At 37.4% G+C, this 21284-nt stretch overlaps 1 protein-coding gene and 1 long non-coding RNA gene across 3 annotated transcripts in view; both read right to left on the reverse strand.

Annotated features, from left to right (window-relative positions):
* The window catches only part of LOC106727143, a 19765-nt gene extending 6977 nt beyond the window's left edge, over positions 1-12788 (reverse strand). Inside the window, exons 1-2 of the long non-coding RNA XR_001363300.1 lie at positions 12779-12788; positions 11348-11351 (exon numbers count right to left, since the gene is read on the reverse strand). This is a non-coding gene — a long non-coding RNA (uncharacterized LOC106727143). The remainder of the gene's footprint in view (positions 1-11347; positions 11352-12778) is intronic.
* Positions 1-21284, reverse strand: part of HDAC9 (histone deacetylase 9) — an 846941-nt gene that overhangs the window by 559797 nt on the left and 265860 nt on the right. The gene's annotated exons all lie outside the window — the stretch shown is intronic.

Below are 21284 nucleotides of genomic sequence, written 5' to 3' on the forward strand. Positions count from 1 at the left end.
TTAATAAGGCCATATTTTAAGGTTACATTAGTTGCCTGGTCACACTGGTAGAACCATGATTCTAAGCCTGAACTTATTTAAACTCTGTCTAGTCTGTCTAACTGCCTCCTAATACCCAGCATTTTAACAAAAATAATCCTCTCTCAGTAGGATGTCAAATATAGTGAAATTATCCACTTAAATCTACATTGTAAAATTACTATCATTTTGATAAATTTTTTCTGTAAATCAGAATATTGTTAAATTTCCTAATATCTGTGTTTTTAACTCCGTGAAGGTTTTGTTGTATTTAAAATATGGTAAATAAAATTTTAAAAATTAAAATACATAACTATTTAATTAATAAGTACATAATTAACTGTGTTATTGATTGAATTGTAAAGTGTCCTTTGATAGAAAAAATGACACACATCATACATGCAACAGTTCTACTAAACCTTTACCTTGCAATCTCTTAAGTAGTAGCCCTGTTATAACTGGGCATGTGTGAAATCTGTAGAGTGAAGTTCTTAAACAATTAATTTTCACAGAGAAGGAACTCAGTATATTATAATAGCTCTCAAACCCAGAATAACTCGTGGAACTTTTAACACACACACACACACACACACACACACACACACACACACCATGCCTTTGAATTACTACTGAATCAGAAATTCCAAAGCGGGGCTCCTATGTACACATTTTAAAGAACTCCACAGGGGATTCTGATTAAGAATCAGACTCAGAACCATGGCCATAAAGTATAACATTCGCTTCCTCTGACAATTTTTTGAAATACTATGTTACGGCATTACAGAAAAAGGATGCTAGGCAACATCTCCAAGGATTTCAGCCTTTGCTGCCTCTCAGCAGGTCACAGTGACACCCCTCCCAAGATGCACAACTTTCTCAGCCTCCATTTTCGCTTGTTAAAATCCACAGGACACCTACAGGATTTTAGTGATAAAATTAAGAAGGCCCCTCCCATCTTAGCGTCCCTCTAACAAACAAGGCCTGACTGTAAAAGATCGCCTCTTCCTAAATATTTAAGGGCCCTTGTAGAAATGCTAAGTGAAGATTATTTAAAGAAGTTAAATACACAGAAACCCGACACGCTCATTTTTAATGGGGAGGTAGACTGTTGTTTATTTAGCTTTAGAAATCTATCCTAAATTTGGCTTTATGGAAGCAAAAAAAAAGTCTAGCTTTAAATTAACAGACTGCCTTCCACTGTCCAAGGGCTAATTTGAACTTCACGGAGACATGTCTATGAATGGAAATAAAAATAACTCACACTGAACTCTAAGTACTTCCCCGCACGCGTTTCACTCGCCACAAGGCCCATTGTTCCGTGCAGTGCTTTTAAGCAGCCTGTAGGAAATTTTCACTGAAACAAATTCCCATTACCAAGAAAAGGAAGGCCAAAATGATTTCACTTAAAATATATACACTTCCCAAACTCTCAGCATCTAGGGAATGGAAAGCAGCTCTGTCAGCAGAGCAGGGATGTGAAATGTGAGGCTCACATCTCACTCTGAGACTCCGTGCCTTCAAGCTCAGCTCCCTCTCCTCCTGCTCCTCTGAACCAACATCTACTCCAGATGAAGTGCTTGGCTCCCTTTACCACCGTGCCTCATCCATTCTCATAACAACTTAATTTTAAACTTAGAGATAGCTCCCATATCCAGAGAAGTAGCAAAAATAATATGAGAAGCATCCCTGGTTTAAAATGGGCTAATATTGTGCCTTCTTTACTCCAAATCTCTTTTATCCTTCCTTCTCCTTTACCGTCTTGGGCTCATCCATTCTATGGAGATGTCCCTGATCACCTCCAGCCAAAATGATAAAACTCCATTTCAGCTAGTTCTAATTTTGACCAGTTTTATGTTTTATTTCTTATCCAGTAGTTCAATGCACCCTGAACCTTGGCCTGAGATAGTGTATTTGCTGCTTGCCGATCAAGTTTTTGGTTCTATTTTGAGTCACTTTATGGTTTTATTTTTTTTAAAACTATTTTATCTCAGTTTTAAAGTTTTGGGCACATATTTTTTTCATATTCCTTATGACTAATATCCTTCTTAAAGCATCCTTATACCCATTCCCATTTCTAACAATGTTTATTTGTATTTCCACATTTATTTTCTTAATTAAATCTTGGCAGAACTTGACTATTTTATTAGTCTTTCCAATTGTTTCTGTCGATCATATCCAAAGTGCCTTCAGCACCTGCTGTCTTTCATGCCTTTTGAGGCTTCCAGTGGACTGTTTACTCCGATTGTCACATCCAGCAGATAAAACAGGGGCAGCGGAGTGTGTAGCCCTTCCCCCTCCTTCAGTTCCTTTTTTTAGCCTAAATTGCATCCAATTGAGCCCCTTCTGTGTGAAAGGGTGAAACGCCATGTCCTCTAAAAAAAAAAAAGCAAAAAACGTAAAATGTACACCCTAACTTCAAAACCTTTGCTGGTAAGACAGAATATTTTTAAAAAGCCAATAATTAAATGATGTAGATGTGTGATACACAGATGTCAAGCTCTCCCAGTTCTGGGGAAAACTGTGTTACTTGGACAACGGTGGTCAGGGAAAATGACAACGTGAGAATAGGACTTAAGCAGGACTTAAGCTAATAATCCAATGATAATAATAGCAACAGTCCTCATTTACCAAATACCTATGTGTCGGTAACTGAGATTAGCACCACCCACACAGAACACATAATTGTGTGTGTGTGTGAGTGTGTATGAGTGTGTGTATATGTGTGTGTGAGTGTGTGTGTGTGTGTGTGTGAATACACATCAAAGCACCCACAGCAACCTTGTGGGTCATCATACTCATCCCAGTTTGCCAGGGGATCTGCAGTCAAACAGACTGAGGAACTCGCTCAGGGGACCCTGCTTGTAAATTGTGGTTCTGGGCTGAGAACACAAATCTAAGACTGTTCTCTTTTCACTATATCTTGCTCATCTCATTCAAGGTGATAGCTAAGGTGTGAGGATAAGAAAGTCATTTTATTGAAGGAGAAAGATATAGAAGTATGGGAAACATAGAAGTATGGGAAAGTAAAAGGAACATGAAGATAGTGCCTACAACAGAGGCAACATTTGCTAAGTGCTTATTTCACTCCAGGTTTAGCTCTGAGCACTAAACCTGCATGAGCTCACTTAGTGCTGAAAACAATCTCATTAGGGCAAAGCTATTATTGCCCTCGTTTGACAAATAAAAAACTAAGGAACAAAAAAGTTAAGTAACTCACCAAGGCTGCCCACGTGGTCAGTGAGGGAACTGGGATTGGTAACGTCCAGGTGTCTCACTCTGGGGCTGCCGTTCTCCATCGTTGATAAAGATGACAAAGTAGGGAATTTCTGGAAGGTCCTTAGTGCCATCAAGTCTAGTTCACTTTTTCCAAGTGTGTCTTCTGGGGAACACGGTTTGCTTGGAGTGTTAATAGTGACGTGTGAACAAAAGGATCTGAGGGTCAATAGCAAGGGTCTGCAGGGTTAAACCCAGGTAAACAGGTTGCTCTGTGGCAGAACCTCTCAGAGCCTTTCAAATGCACCACTCTGCAATTTTAGATGACTATGAGGAGGATACAGTGCACAATATTTTCTAATCTTCTATGACCAAGTAATACTTATTGTTTGGCAGAATACCCGGTGACATTTAGTCACTCTAAGTGATTTCTCCATGGTCACGCAGCCGACGGTGGTAAACCTGAAGCCAGAATTGCAGATCTTTGGCTGCTGGGCCAGGCCTTGTCTAGGCACAGATAGCGACAGGTCTTGAAATATGTCCCATAGAAAGTGCACTCCATTGAAAGCTTTTATGAGCATAAAAAAATCAGGGTACAGAATAGGCTGAAGTGGAGAGGCATTCACAGCCATAACAAAGCTATCGAATGACTTTGAAATGGTATCCAAAGTAAGCTAGACTAGGAGATGGCAGAAAGGAAAGCGGGAAGCCTGGTCCATGTGGCTCAGTGGTTGAGTGTGGACCTATGAACCAGGATATCAGAGTTTGATTCCAGCTCAGGGCACATGCCTGGACTGCTGGCTCAATCCTCAGTGAAGGCCGTGCAGGAGGCAGCAATCAATGATTCCTCTCTCATCATTGATGTTTCTATCTCTCTCTCCCTCTCCCTTCCTCTCTGAAATCCATAAAAATATTTTTTAAATAAAAGAAAAGCAAGAAGCAGGAAATCAAGCATTCAAGAACAGAAGTAAACCTTGAGAGTTGCAATGGACAGTAGTCCCCATGAGAGAGAACTTGCTGACCTACTACTCTTAGTTGTAATTCTGAAGAAGCCTAAGGGCTGGCACCAAAACCTCCTCTGCTGTTCCAAGGAGTACTCGGCTGCCAAGAGTCAGGCAAACATCATCTCATTGTTATCTAACAATTACTTTTAAATGCAGCTCTCCCAACAAAAGCCAAGAAAATCATGGTCAGACCTGTAAACAAAGTTTTGGTTCGCATCCTCCACTGCCTCCCTTTCTCAAGCATTTGTGTGCGTGTGCGTGTGTGTGGTCTTTCTTCCTAGAGGAGCAAGCACAATCGGCATGTGAAAATATCTTATTTTTTCAAAACAATGCCACTAATTGATAAGTGTGGAGAACATGTTAGTCATGTTTACAAAATGCCCAAGTAAAATTTAAAAACTCTATCCTCAAGCAGTCACGCACTCTTTAACACATACAACCATAAAGAACAACTTTTATGAACCCACCCTTTCCTTTGCTACATTGACAATAATCAGGACAGTTATACCTTTGAGAATATCACCTGATAGTAACCAGTTCCTTTTTCACCTTTCAGTCCTTTATCATCTAGCCCAGCGGTTCTCAATCTGTGGGTCGCAACCCCTTTGGGGGATCCAACGACCCTTTCACAGGGGTCGCCTAAGACCATCGGAAAACACATATATAATTACATATTGTTTTTGTGATTAATCACTATGCTTTAATTAGGTTCAATTTGTAACAATGAAAATATATCCTGTATATCAGATATTTACATTATGATTCATAAAAGTTAGCAAAATTACAGTTATAAAGTAGCAATGAAAATAATTATATGGTTGGGGGTCACCACAACATGAGGAACTGTATTGAAGGGTCGCGGCATTAGGAAGGTTGAGAACCACTGCTCTAGTCATTAAGTCCAATTGCCTCTCGGGTACTCAGTTTCTTTTCCTTATGCGTATCCTCGACACACATAAATTCCTTCCCACCATCTTGTGGCAGAGACCAGTAGCTAACTACCGAACGCTTCTCTCCACCTACCTTACCCATCCCAGCCTCCCTTGCAGTTCCTAAAATAACAGCATTCTCTCCAATGGAACGTGAGCAGGAATACCATGGGCCACTCCAGATCCAGCCTCTACTGAATGACCATGAGCGCTCTCTCCATGCTGTCTCCCTTCTAGTTCCCGGGCAACATGGAAGAAATGTGTGGAAAATTTCAAACTACTATATGTATGAGTCTAAGAGGGACACAGGAGAGGACAGCTGTTGTGCTGATTTCAACTCCTATAACCCAGGGACTCTTACATAAATGAGAAACATAATTTTATTCTCATCATCCACTGATATTGATTGGTCTTTCTGTTACCATGCCTACCCTACCTTCACAGAGAGATGAACTGACCACTTGGAACAGAATGGGGCACAGGTCCCAAATGTTAAGGTTGGCTATTGGTCAGAATCAGGTAGCAAGAAAACAGGTATGACAGCTGGAAAGCTGACAATTCTTGCCACTGAGAAATACTCAGTAAAACTGAAGCTTCCAATTACTCCAAAGGCAACCCAAGTGCCCAATGAACTTGCAGCTCTAGAGAAGAAGCTGCAGAAGACCACGCCATCAGGGCGTGGTACTTGTTCCTTGCTGCTTATTGCACCATATGACAAGGAAGAGGAGCTCAGGCCAAAAGTAACTGTTCTGAGACAGAAATGAAAGGGAGTACAGAAGTCCAAAAATTTTGGACTTGGCAAAACTGTAAAATCAGACTGCTTCTCTTCCCCAAATAACAAAAGTAAATATAATTGTCAAAAGCTTTGAACAACAAACTCCATTTAAAATTCCCAATTAAACAAAAAGATTTTAACTTTGTGACAAAAATAAGACTGTACCTAGTGCCACCCCCACCTCTTCCCCAGGCCTTTGTTTCGGATGGATTCGAGATGGCCACCACTGAATTGAGAAAAACACATAGAAGAAGGCTAGAGGAAGGGGAAAAAATGGAGTTAAGAGCTGTGTTTATAAAAACGTGGAGTATGGCCATGGAGCTCATTGAAAGCAATACATCAGAAGCTACTAAATGTATGAGAGAACTGCTAAGGCATCTAAGAGCCCTTGGTAAAAAAGCTAAGTTTTCTCATTAGAATTTCCTTAGGGCACACTGAAGCTAGTCATCAAAAATGTGGTCTTCCTTTATTCCTCCCCTACAAGCTGAGAAGACAATACCGGGGCTCCCCACCGAGGCTCGCGGGCTGTGGGCTTGGTCTGTGGAAAAGATGCAGTCTCCACAATGGACACCTACCTTCCCCACCAGCCACTTTGGAAGTGCTCCCAGGGAGACGTGAACAAGGAGGACTTTCCAGAGGACCTGGCAGGAGCCACTGAGAACATAAATAAATTCCTCTGGGAATCATTGGGAAGTAGTATCATTTGATTATCTTAGCCACACTTTCAAACACACCAAAGTGCTTTAGGCCAGAATATTTATATTATTTTCACTAAGCAACCCCCATAGTTCAGTGGTATAGATTTTTCTCTCCTGGACAAGATGTCAACCCCCCACCCCCCATATCTCCTATGTATATTTAAAATATCATTACTAGAATTTTTTAAACTAACATTTCAGAAACCCTTTAAATGTACAGGAAATCACTGCATTGCTGCAATCTAATGTGAATGGAAAGTTTGTTATTTCCCCCCCTGTAACCTATTTTAAAACATACAAAAAATGCTAAGGTGTTTTTCAAATAGTGAGTTGATATAACTTGTTGATTTGCTCTAAAACACATAGTCCCTAACAAGGTGTATTGCCACATAATACTGTTGGAATTAGTATACAAAATGTCAAGAAAGGAGGTGGTGGTGTTTTTTACCCATAGGTTATCCCTACGCCAGCTATCATTATTATTTCTTATTTACATTCGTCACAGACAGGAGAGATCTTTAAGAATTCACAATGCCTTACTTATTTCCAAAATTCTAAAGATAAGAAATGTTCCTACCCCACTGGCTTGGCTAGGAGTACTATGTCAGTTGGAATTTCTCTCTGTTCAGCCTACCTCCTTCCTCATTTTCTATGAGTAGTCAAAATAGCAGAGTATCACTTTTGGAGTGACATGGCATTTCAGGAAAAGCCCACACGACAACTGTTTAAAATATTCTTTGCAAGTTTCTGACTGAGAAATACAACACAGGCAATTTGGCGAAGGCTTTAATTGTACTCAGCTTCTGCAATAGCAGACGTGAATAAGATGTGGGAAGTCAAAAAATGGACAGGATTATGAATCCAGCATTTAATTGAACACCTTCTATAGGCAAGTCTTCTCGCGGGGTACTAGTTGGCAATGTAAACATGAGAGGAGCAAGAATAGTTAGGAACAGAAAAGATGTGACAGGGAAAGTTTTCCCTTAACCCGTGCAATGCTAAAACATGAAAGATTAAGGTTATAAAAAAAGGGAGCATTTAAAGCAAAGATAGAGACAGGCACTCTTTTGATCAGCAGATATACACTCTTTCCCCCTAGGTCTTCTGTCCTCTGGAGCTAACGGTCACACTTCGTATGCACTAGCAGAAACAGATCTGAAACCAACAATCTCCATAAAAGGCCAGACACCAGAGGGGTCCAAAGACAGGAAAAGACTGATGGCTGCTGGGTTGGAGGAAGGGGATATAATGGTGGGAGAGCTAAATGGTAGAGCACCCATGAGGGATATCTCTGCCAAAAGTAGAAAGTGGATTTGGCCACATGGTGTGTCCCAAAAGACTCCGAGTAAATTCCATGGGTAGAAATCAGTAAAAGAGCTGAAAAGACCAAAGAAGGCAGTCTAGAATCCCCTGCACCCTGGGGACGCAATGGGATTGGGAACAGATTGCTTGAAACGGAAAAGATGGAACACTCTCCTTTCTAACTGTGACTTCATTAGATTAGGTCACTCTGTCACCCTAACTGGGCTCCACAAAAGGGGCTGGGGAGCCACCTAATAATCTGCAGTGTTAACTGTAGCATTCTTGTGGGTGTTCAATTCCTCTCCTCAGGTAGGCGGGGCCAAATGAAGGGCAGGTTCAAAGTGAGAGTGACCTGGGTCTCAAGTTATGGTTTGGTCACACTGACCTCAAAAAAGTATAGGTGACATGCACAGGGCCAAACACTTGTCCTTGAGAGGTCATTTCAAAATAAAAAAAATACAAAATGATATTTGCAATGCAAGGGGTTCAATGAGAATAAGATCCCATTTTAAGACATAAAATTGGAGTCAATGGAAAATAGAAACCAAGCTAAGTGAAGAAAGAGGACTTATATGAGGGAATGAAAAGGATGTAGAGAGCAGGAGTGGACACAGGTATATGGTGTAAGAGATCCAAACTAAGGCTCTGTGGGCATTCAAAGTCTGAGATGCTGGAAAGCTCCATTGATGACTTAAGGCAGGTAGGATCTCATTCAGAGAGAGACAGAGGATGAGATATGATATACCAGGAAATCAAAATAGTAATGACCAGCCCTGGCCAAGTGGCTCAGTTGGTTGGAGCATTGTCCCATACACCAAAAGGTTGTGGGTTTGATCCCCTGTCGGTGCATGTACAAAAGACAACTGATGGATGTTTCTCTCTCACATTGATGTCTCTCTCTCTCTCTCCTCCTCCTCCTCTTCCCCTCCCTCCCCCTTCCTCTATCTCTAAAATCAACAAAAAACATACCCTTGGGTGAGGATTTAAAAACAATGGTAATGACCATAGAAAACAGAAAATGAGCATCGTCAGCTGAATATTGATTGGTACAATTTTGCTGGAACTCAGGGTACATTAAATAATAAAAGTTTCTTGAAAGGTAGCCTTAGGCAATATGAAGAGTGACTTTTTGACAAGCAGTGGGGACCCAACTAAAACTCTGGAAGGACAACAGAGCTTCGTGAAAGGCTCTGTGTGAGGCAAGTCCTTCCTGCAGTTCTCCCAGATGTCAGCAGCGGCTGCAGTGTCATAAACTGAACGTAAAAGGATCAGAGGCTTCGGTGCAGGTTGGGAAGCTTGAAGCAAAGTGATCACAATCATGCCTTTTAGAAATATCTTCTAAAACTAACTTGGAAGAAAACTGCCATCACCAACAGTTCTAGAGGAACAATATCCTAAATATAACTATGCTCCTTATTTGAGCCAATTTGAAGTTTGTCATATCTAATTGGATGTTTTTAAATAATGATCCCCTGTGAACAGAAGAAGCAGAGAAATGGCCCAGACTCAGGCCAGAGGATAATACCACATATCAATCATAATATACACAAATATATTTTCAAAACAGGCAAACTTATTTTAGCGGAATAACATACCCCAGACCCAAACTTGTAAGCTGGCTACATTCGCTAGCATAGTAACATAAGTGTATTCATTTCTTATGGTGCTATCATTCCAAAGGAAAACGATGGGATTTGAGAAGCTTGAGTGCTGACAGAAGAAAGATTGAGTGAAACACACTTATCTAAGCATATTAACAGTCTCAAAATACTTCCTGAAGAGCGCTCATTTCTTACCTAGAGCTACTGGTATATTGCATACATTTGATTCCATCATTTTGCAACAAGATGCCTATAATCCACAGAATTAAAAGCTCCAGAACATCTATAATAGAGCAATAAACCTTTTTTTAAAAAAACATTAACAGTCTTAGGAACCACAAGAACTCAAATACAAGATTTACGAAGTAGTGGGCCAGGAAAACAAGGATCTCAGGATCTTGCAAATGGTAAAGAAGAGCAAGCGCCCCCTTTCCCCCCAACTCTGATGTTTCCCCTCTAGGAGCCTAACATGTAGAGGAGGTAGGCATTTGCCTTCCCAGCCCCTTGAAGGACTGACTGGGAGGAAGTGGGGACAGGCAGAGAGTGGGATAAAATAAGCCCCTTTGCTGTTGAGAGTTCAGGCCTGAAATAAACATAACCTCCTTCCCCCGTTCTTTCTCTCCAATTCTGGCGTCAAGCAGAACAGAGATCCACAACTGATGCTGGGTCATGGCCTTGGGATCACAAAACCTCCACTTCAGGTCACAACTCTAACTCCTCTGCTGGGGCATTTATTCAATCTCACTGAACCTCAGGTCCCTCATGTTTAAAAGTGGAGTATTATTAGATACTTCAAAAGATTGTTAAAAGAACTCAGAAATAATGTCTGTAAAAATACTGAATATTCGATTTTTTTTTAAAAAAAGTATTTGTTTCCAAGACAGAACTTGGCTGGAGAACCTGGCGAGAGAACCTAGCTCCTATGATCAACTGAACGCTGCCTCCATGTCTTCTATTCATTCCTTCTTCGCAGACTCCGTCCACACCTTGGGAAACCCCTGGACCTGCTGGGGCTGGACCCCAACACTGAAGCCTGGGCCAGAGGCTTCAGGCCTGGGTGGGGGGCCGAGCCGGCGATCAGAGGGAGATGGGGGTCCCCTTCCCAGGCCTGACGCCTGGGCCAGAGGCATCAGGCCTGGGCAGGGGGCGGAGCGGTGATTGGGGGGAGATGGGGGTCCCATGCCCAGGCAAAAAAAATAATTAAAAAAATATTAGTTTCCTATTTTTCCCTTTGTAAATCTGATACACAATCCTTTTTGGAATAACATATTTATTGTAAAAAATTATTCATAATCACCCACCTTAAATGAATGGCTAAGATATTTTTTGTATGTTTCAATCTAATCTCTTTAGAATATTTTAAAAATTATATTATATGTATTCTATGTGCTGCTGCAGCAAGCACTAGTAGGTACACATGTGCATAGACATATATATTTTCAAACAATATCTTACAAAATATTGTAAAACATACCCAGTATGTTTTATAAATAGTACTTTTAAGACTTACAGAAATGAAACATTTTGGAGTAACATCATCTATCCATCCTGTCTTTTATTGATTTCTTCCTTTGCTTTTCTGCTAAGACCCACTTTACTTTGATGTCAGATAAGTATATTATCTTCGAGCTCTTTCCTGCTTTCTTTTTTTACATTCAATCCTTTGATCCATCTGGAATTTATTTTTAGTATACAATGTAAAGTAAAGGCTAACTCTATTTTTTTCCAAAGACTTAGCCAGGTTTTCCAGAATCATTTCTGAAAGAATCTTTCCTTCCCTTGAGAGCTTAAAAGCCACTTTTATCACACACCTGAATAAAGTGCCTGAATGTTTTAATCCATGTGCCAACTTTGATGGTCTAATCGTGCCTGCCTGGGGTATTCTCAGACCATGTCCAGGCCCAGGGTGGGCACCTAGGGCACTTAGCAATGAATGTCTGCCACGGCGAGGAAGATGGAAGGAGATGGTAACTGCAACAAATGTGGCATCCCTACTCTAGTGAATGGGTTTCTACATTTTCCAGCTCAATTCCACTGCAGCTTTATGATATGTTTTAATATCTCCTAGCCCAGGTGCCCTTTTATATCCCTTCTTAATCAAATTATTTATGGCTGTTCTTTAATGTTTATTATTCCAGATGAATATTATATTCTCTTTACAAGGGTCCCAAAGAATTTTATTAAAATTATAGCAGCAGTAAATATATAAAAAATATGAAGATAAATGACATCTTTACGATGAGTCTTTCTAGCCAGAAACATAAATTGCTCCATTTATATAGTCATGTATTCTTTCAATTAATATATAAGTATGAATACATAAGTGTGTATTCATGTGATATACATTCACATCTAGATTTTTTAAAATTATATGTCCAGTACTTTCTTGTTAAGTTTGTTTGCATATATTTCATATTCTTTGCATTGCTATTGTGAATGGAGATGCGTCCATTACATTTTATACATGATTATTTCAAAACTACTACTTTCATGTGTATTTTACATCCTCCTGTTATTGATAATAATTTTTTTCTGCTGACACATTTTGACTTTTTAAGTAGCCAAGGACATCCAACCTGAAGTCACTAGAATTTTACCTTAATTCACGTGTCCCCTGTCTTCTCCCACTTACCCACTTGGAATGATACCCTTCCTGGATCAGTCTTCCCGATGCTGTGCACAGCCTGCTCTCACGTGTCTAGAACAGCGCTGGCCACACAGTAGTTGTGCAATAAGTATTTGGTAAATGACTCTGTGGCTTGAAATAATATTATCTTCCAAAAGTAACAGCAATGTCCTCTTCACAATTTTCAAGAGTTGTATCTCAAAATTTTGGTTCTTGACTTAGAACCTCAAGAATAGCATGTGGAGGGGAGTGGTACATATTTTTCTTGCTCTTCACTGAGAATGTCAATGTTACTTTTCTATTACAGATGATTAATGCTTAAATATTGGGTTAGGAATAATTTGTCACTGTTAGAAATCATTTTTTCTATAACTAATTTGGTTCTTGTTTTTGGTTTCAAAATGTTTTTTAAATACACAATGTACTTGGACTCCATTTTGGAGATTTCTTAAAAAGGTTACCATCTATGTTTTCTCCTTTAGTCTACCAAATGGATTTACTGTTTCCGGGAAAATAACAATTTTGAAGGTTGGGGGTTTCCAGATCTCCTTGAGATGCTTAACATTGACACTGCCCAGAAAAACATCACTTATGCGGGAGCTTGCATTTAACCTCTGAACTCACAAATCTGTATAAAACTTGTGTAAAAACAAGTTTGTATTTAATTGCCTTTTGATGAAAAGGCATTAATTTTTTATGAACTATCCAAGAACCCATATACCCAAGGCAAAACAAAACACACCCACATGAAACAAGCAATCCAAAATCATATAAAACATTGAAATATTTTCTAATGTTAAACATACTGCCAAATCCTAAAATAAGATCCATATTATCGAAATGTATTTTTCCTATAATATACTCTTCAGCTTATTTGTCTACTCTATTAAATTTGCCTGTCATCAATATTTTATTTTGAAAATTATTTCCTTCACCTTCTTTCCTTTGTATTATATGTCTAAATTATCATATTGAGTAGGTAGTTTATTTTCACTAAATACTTAATAACAAAGCACAGATCTGAAATGTGTCTGTTAATTGCAGTTCCATCCTATCCGCACATCTTGACACATGACCTCATCATTGCCATTTTTTCTTAACTGTCAGTAATTACAGTTTTGATTTCCTTTATGATCCAAAAACTTAGAAAAGTGGTTTGCATTTTATGGCTCTAGTATTTTCTATTTAAAACTTCGTTATTAATTTCTACTTTATTATTGCTTTGTGTTGAGATCGTGTAAACTGTGCTCTTTCTAGTTTGAAATATTTATTCCATTCACATTAATTATATCCTCCAAGCTTTTCCCCCAAAACCATTTGTCAAAGACTCAGAATAATTGTGTTTCCAACACAATTAATCTCCTTTTCCTAAAGTTTTGCTCTATAAATATGAAGAGACAGCTTTCTAGAAGTGAAGATATCTGGTGGTACTGAAGCCCATTAAGTGCTCTTTCCCCCCAGATGAGATGCAGCTTTGCAAATAATGAACTTTTCTAAGGAACCCCAAAAAAATGGCTGTCAGGATCCTGAGGGTTAGTTCTGGAATGGTGATGGAAGCCCATGTGTAAACAGATGCCAACATAGCAGGAACTCAGCCCCCTTTCTACCCTGCGAGGACCATGTCTGTGCCAGGAGAGGCATCAGCATGAGGGGCAAGGGAAAGCATCACAGAATTTCCTGCATCCTTCCCCTCTGTTCAGCCAACTCTCTCCTGCTTAATCACGAACCCCTGGCAAATCTTATGACAAATTTATGACAACTGCTCTCTTCCTTGTTAATCTAAATAGAAAAACTTCCAATGCAATTCAACCAATGCAATTACATTTCCCACTCCTTTTATTGTGTTTTTAATATACAACGTGTCATAATTGTGTTTTTACTGTGGAAGTTTCTTTATATTATATAAGATAAGCTCATTATTTCTCATTTAATGCTTTTAAAATGTATATTCTATGAGTTGTTATATCAATTTCATTATTTGCACTTAGCTGATCTATTTTATTGTAGCCCATTACTTGATTTTAAACTTAGTATTGGAAACGGGGTATTTTTAAGCCTAATCTGAAAGAACCTCTTTGTCTTTTTAAGTGGATATTTGATGCACTAGTATAAATTGGCATAATTAAATCTCATTTTACTTAAGGATCAAAGGCTTTATTTTATGAACTCAATTGGTTTTAGAGCAAGACTAAAATGAGTTACTTCACTCATTCTATCCAGTTGAAGAAAAGCATGCAGAATATTATTTCCAATTTTTTATATCATTCTCACTTTTTGGTGACTTTCTTGGATAAGAGTTACACACAAGATACAAATCCAAGGGTACTGCAGAGAGCTCAAACAATTCATTAGGGATTCCGTAGAGTCTATATGGAATAAAGGTCCCTTAAATCTGTTCAAAAACCATAGGCAAGAGTCAAGAAACAGAGACACCATAATTAGTTACCAAGAATGTGCTGTGAGCCCCAGAGAAATGACTACACAATGAAAAAAGACAACAATCCTCTCAGTAAAATACAAAAATCAATATTGAAAAAAAAATTCTGTAACGTGACAGATTCTAAAACTAAGACAGAAAAGGTATATTTGCTTACAGGTAATCTTACAATTTAAAAACTGATTGTGAAGTTAGATTTTTGTGTGCATTTGAGTCCAATAAAACATAATTGGTGGCCTACAATTCCTTACCTAACTCAGTTCAATTTCTGATATAGAACAGAAGGCCACTTAGATAAAGCATAGTGTAATATTTTCAAGGATCCATGAAAAAATAGTATTGATTTCCCTAAGAAGATGCTCACAAAATAAACAGGTTTCTTGTTGCAAGACAAAACAGTTGTTTCTGCAGTATGTATGAATTGGGGCCTATTTGCCACACTGACAAACTTAATTGTTTGCTCCACAGAAAGAAATACTAGAAACTAACCAGCAACCACTAATGTAAGATAATATAGTTAAACTATCAATCTAAGCATCAATAAAACCTGATCTACAACATACTAAAAACAATGTACCTCATATTCATTCTCTTAAGTGCATCTTCGATTGTTCAGAGAACCAAATTTTTGAGTGGGACTTTCAAAAGTATTACTGAAGAGAGAAGTAATTTTTGAATTATGAAGTTATAAATTTCAATAACTGCACCTCAAATAAAAACATAGATCCCTTTGTGTACTGAGAATAATGATTTTTAGGTATAAATCTTTCAAAAAATAAGCTTTGGTTTAATTTAGTCTTTGAATAAAACTGATGTGCCTATAGATCAAAAAAACAATTACAGCTTTAGATAAAATTGAATTAAGAGAGGCTTTCTATATTTAGTTGTAGTAAAAACAATACAGATGTCAATAAAAAACAAGCTCCCTTTACTATCTGCTTTATTGCTTCAATTGCTCAGACATATTGAAGTGAAAGAATTTTGTTTTGTTATGAGTTCTGCCTTATAAAATGTATGTTTACTCTAAAATGTACACTATGCATACACATAAACATATTTATATGCATATAAATACATGTGAATAAAGAAATCTATGTTAGATTTCAATATATAAAAAATTCACTATATTCTGGTCAACATCCACAGGAAAATATTAGATTACTAACATTTGATTATCTGGGGTTAGGCTCTTCCCCCCCTCCCCAGCTAATTATTCTTAATGTGAATTTAATCCACTCCTACTTTCTTTTTACCTGGTATTAATATGAAAACACTATACTATAATATGATCAACAATGAAATAAAATAAAATGTATTTTCCAACTATATATAAAATACATAGTTTCTAAAATATAAAAGATATACACAGATATAAATATATATAACATATACTGAAAATATATGTGTATATATGCATATAAATTATATATATATACAGTTGTAAGTGAAACAGTTTATTCTTGTATTATCATGTAATTATTGTATTCTTTTCCAAACAAATAACTGTAAACCTACTTTTGCCACAACTTGTACATATATATTCTCAGAAATTTAGCTGTAGCATTTGTTTATACTTGGAGGAACATTTATATTTAATTTAAAAATTTCTCTTATATTTTCCTAAATCTGAATGGAATCAGTCATGCTTGCTAGTCCCTGGGAGCTATCAGTATGGATTTACTAGACAAAGAGTGGCATCTCATTTAGCTATTATGTCCCTCTGCTATTTCAAGTCTCTAGATTTGCCAGTTTAGTTCCACCTACTGAAGAATCTGACACCTTCATTGGATTTTCTGGAATGAAAGTTAAGTATATCTCAATATGTAAAATTAAAAACACCTCCATGTTCCCTTGTCCATTTAAAGGACCAAGTTTCTTCTTTAAATCTGAAAAAACAAAAGAGAAATAATAATAAAAACATCCTTATTTTTATATGAATAACTATAGATTTTTAAATGCTTAAGGACGTCCTTAACAATGAATCATTATTACATTTTATTATCCTTGGAGGACAAAGCACAAAAGATTGATGAGAATAACTACTCAAAATATATCTTAGCCTGCCTGATTTACTGGAAGAATAAAATGCGCCTGAACTCTGTAGGCTGATATTTAAATGTCAAATCATACTAAACACCTTTGCCATATTCACGCTGATAAGAGAGTTTAAGACTTACATTGAAATTATTATCTTTACCACACTTAAGCTTCAACTAAAACAAGTATCTTGCCTATATGTGGGCAATTTATTGGTACTGTAAAAAAAATTAGAATATAAAGATTTTCCATCCTTAAAGGAAAAATAAATAGAAGAAATTTTCCTAAGTAAATAAGAAATTAATAAGTATTATCAACTAGTAAAACACCTATAGCATTTTGTAGGTAAAACTAATGCTCATTTTTTTAAAAGAAACCTCTACAAAACCAAGGTAGCAATTTTTTTTAAAGAAAATGCATTATTTATGAATTGAAGTGACTGTCGAGTAGAAGTTCCAGGCTAGAAATGAACAAAGAGTTGGCCCATAATAAGTTTGCAGGCTATTACCTATATCTTAGCCCCAGCATCTCTGATAGCTCTTAATCTCAGCTAAGGTAAAGGGACATTAACTTAGCATTACAGTTCACAGCAATAAAAATATCCAATAATTCATTCAAAAATTTAAGGGTAGAAATGGAAGTATGTATCATTTTAGATGAATTGAAGCCCTCTGTCTGTGAAGCATGATAAAAGTATGCATTCATTCTTTGAATCAAAATTATAACACAAGATCAAATTTAGTATTATTTTTATAATATAGGTCTCTGATACAGAATTATTACAAATGTACACACTTCAAACAGTATTTGGAAGAGAAACTGTAATTCTACTTCTAGAGTGAGTTTATTTTGAAAAATCTGTAACTGAGGTCCAGCTGGCATGGCTCAGTGGTTGAGCATCAACCTATGAACCAGGAGGTCACAGTTTGATTCCCGGTCAGGGCATATGCCCCGGTTGCAGGCCCGATCCTCAGTGTGGGGTGTTCAGGAGGCAGCCAATTAATGATTCTCTCTCATCACTGATATTTCTATCTCTCTCTTCTTCTCCCTTCCTCCCTGAAGTCAATAGAAATATTTAAAAAAAAAGGAACTGAGTAGAGTATCTCTTCCTTTACGAAATATTTAAAAAAAAAAGGAACTGAGTAGAGTATCTCTTCCTTTACTGTGTCTTTTGGCCCAAGCAAGATCAATGTCACACTCTCATCTGTCATTGCTGCCTCTCACAGTTACCTTGCATGTCTCTCCCTCTCTCTTACTTCTTAGACCACCTCCTCCTTAGCCTCATTCCCAATCCGTGCTTGTTCTTCACACACAGCAACTCTGGCTCTGAGGAGTCACAATGATCCCTTGGCCTCTTTTTTGAAAGCCATTCTTCCAACTAAATAATAACTCTCAATGTCAATAATCAAAAAACTTTCATGATCTTGCCTATTCTGCATAAAAAGAATCTGCTACACAAAAATTTACATAAATTTCTTACATCATTTTCATAAATATTTTTAATAGACACTATTTTATTTCATCTTCGAAAAATGACAGTAACATTAGAGGACAGATATAATGCCTTTTCTTTATATAAAGGAATAGATGAAAAATTGTCAAATGACTTAATCATGTAGCTGCTTAAGGCCAAAAAGGCTTCAGTCCTGGACTTCAGATTCTCACTTCAAGGCTATAAGGCCCAGGCGAGTGTGAACATAGGGTTGAATGCTGATTAAAAGGAGGGCAGGTTGGATATTAATATTCACACCCTGCTAAGGGAAAGGGGACAACTTATTAAAAGCTAGCTATAAACTAAGCCCATCCATTACATAAACTATCTATTTTATTCTTGCAAACAACCTTACAATGAAGCGTTTTCATACTCAGTTTATAGGAGAGAAAACTAAATCTTTATGAAGCCTGATTTCTAACTTCGATGCCCATACTCATTTTTGAAACATTCCTGTCTCCTACTATACATGCTACAGGGGCAAGAAATATAGAGAGATTTAGGTTATAATAGATGTGTGTATGTGTGTGTGTGTGGAGAGAGAGAGAGAAAAAGAGAATACTGTATTGAATAAACATTCATTCAATTAAAAGGAACACATCTAAAAGAGAACTAGTCATATTTTAATTCTACTTTATGAGTTTAATAATTTTTATATTTAAAAAATTTTACAGTACCAATAAATTATAATAAATTCATATCTGCCATTATTTTTAGAAGTCCTCAGGTTAAATATATAATTACAGAGTGTTTTTCATATTTCTAAGAATATCAAGTATCACCCTCCCAAAATTCAAAGGTCACAAGTATAAGTTTACTATTTCTTTTAAAAAGTGTATGTTTTTAATGCCAGAAATAATGCATTATGCCGAAACCGGTTTGGCTCAGTGGATAGAGCGTCGGCTTGCGGACTGAAGGGTCCCAGGTTCGATTCCGGTCAAGGGCATGTACCTGGGTTGCAGGCACATCCTCAGTGGGAGATGTGCAGGAGGCAGCTGATCGATGTTTCTCTCTCATCGATGTTTCTAACTCTCTATCTCTCTCCCTTCCTCTCTGTTAAAAATCAATAAAATATATTTTAAAAAAAAGAAAAAATAAATAATGCATTATAATTTTTTTATCAAAACAAATGAAATTTCAAGGCAAAGCTGAAAAATGTCAATGATTAGTAAGGGAGGGTTACCTCAAGGGTGCAGTTTTGGTACTTTCCCTTCGAAGTTCCTTGGGTCTCACCTGGATTTCAAAGGAGGTAGCACTGCAGACGTGGCACTTAACCATCTCATTCATTGGCTGGGAATCTCTAAACTACTATGAAGTCCCATTAAAGTATAAGAGTGTCTTCAATACTCAAATGAAAGAAGGTTCTGAATTTCATGGGCACAAACTCAACAGGATAGTTGTTAATATCATTGTTAAGACCCTCCAAATATATATATTTAGGTATCATAACCACATAAGGTAAGCTCTGTTATTAATTCCATTTTAGAGATGAATGAACTGAGACAGAGACATACTTAAATCATCCATTTTTCCTTTTATCTTTATTATAAAATATACTGTAGGTCCTTATTAAAATTTTTATGAAACAAAATGGACTCTGCATAAATAATAACTTCAAATTAACTAGACAAACATACAAACCTTTTCTTACTGTACTATAACCAAGTCTTACTGGACTATAAAAGTAACATGCTCTTTATAGCTTAGCTAGAACTGTAGATTAAAAACTTAAGTCTTTTGGGTCCGGCTCATTTATGCTTTGAACCAAAATTAAACAAATGACTGTGTAGATATGACATTTCTCATTTTGTTTTTTTATCCAATGCTTTGGATAGAGAAATCATTTATATGATTCATAACGATGCTGTGTGTACAAAATGCCATATCCTTCTTATAATCTTAATACCTAGCCACTATCATGACATTGCCAACATGATCACCTAAGCCATCCAACACAACCAAGTTGGCCAAGCTGTTTAGCTGGTCAAGAAAGTTTTTTTTCTCTTAGTCCTGGTAGATAATGGATTAGACTAGGTCTGGTCTGAGCCTACATTGAGCTCATGTTTAAAATTTTGCAGAAAATAATTGCTCTGTCCCTCTTACTTTTCAATAAAAATGTTTTTAACCATTTGAGAATGACCCTAGGAGTGGGAAAGGGTGTCTCTACTAACCAAGTCAAAACCTATAAAAAATCAAAAATTGTATTTAACTTCTGAAGTGATCTTCAGCTAGGAAATCCAAACCTGGGAAACAGATTACTCTGGTCTCAAAAGCTCTCTGCTGCAGGTTTGACTACTGCTCTGTATGTCCTTGTTATCAGGATTAAGAAGCCCTCTGAAGACTAGCAGGGCAAGCTACCACTCTGTAGCTCACTGATTTCCATGTAATTCATTCTACTTGAGCAGTCTGATAGTCCCATAGTTGCAACCACTGTGTTCAGTCTCTCTAGTTCAATGGTTCTCAAATCTGCCTGCATATTGAAATCACCAGGAGAGCTTTCAGAAATACTAATGCCTGAGCCTCACTGAAGACCAAATCTTTTAGGCATGAGTAAACTTATTGGGCTGACATGCAGAATTCAGGAACCCCTCATTTGTAGTGAGAAAATAACTGATTCAAGGTCATCAGTGTCATTGGGGGTACGGGCCAATTTCAATTCAAAAGGGTCCTAAGGTTGGCCTAAGATCTGCCCCTACCTAGAGAATTTGATAACAGCAATAGAGAGCACCAATACCTCAGTGTCCAGATTAAGCAAAGACATATGGCCAATGTGAAAAGATCTCTGAATTATTTTTACTCATTGTAAGGTAAGTTAGTCTAAGAAATGGAACCAGTTTATATTTTCTTGCCCATAGTATCATGTCAGTGAAAATTGATTCAGAGTTCTTGAACCATTTGAGATACTGAAAGGTGAAAAAAAATCAATAATGTTTATTTTATAATTATTTAAATGAGATGAGGCCTGGTTGGCATGGCTCAGTGGTTGAGCATCAACCTATGAACCAGGAGGTCACAGTTCGATCCCCAGTCAGGGCATATGCCTGGATTGTGGGCTCAATCCCCAGTGTGGGGCGTGCAGGATGCAGTCAATCAATGATTCTCTTTCATCATTCATGTTTCTCTCCCTCTCTCTCTCTCTCTCTCTCTCTCTC

This window comes from Myotis brandtii, unplaced genomic scaffold (genome assembly GCF_000412655.1).
Source record: "Myotis brandtii unplaced genomic scaffold, ASM41265v1 scaffold374, whole genome shotgun sequence".
Lineage (NCBI taxonomy): Eukaryota > Metazoa > Chordata > Mammalia > Chiroptera > Vespertilionidae > Myotis > Myotis brandtii.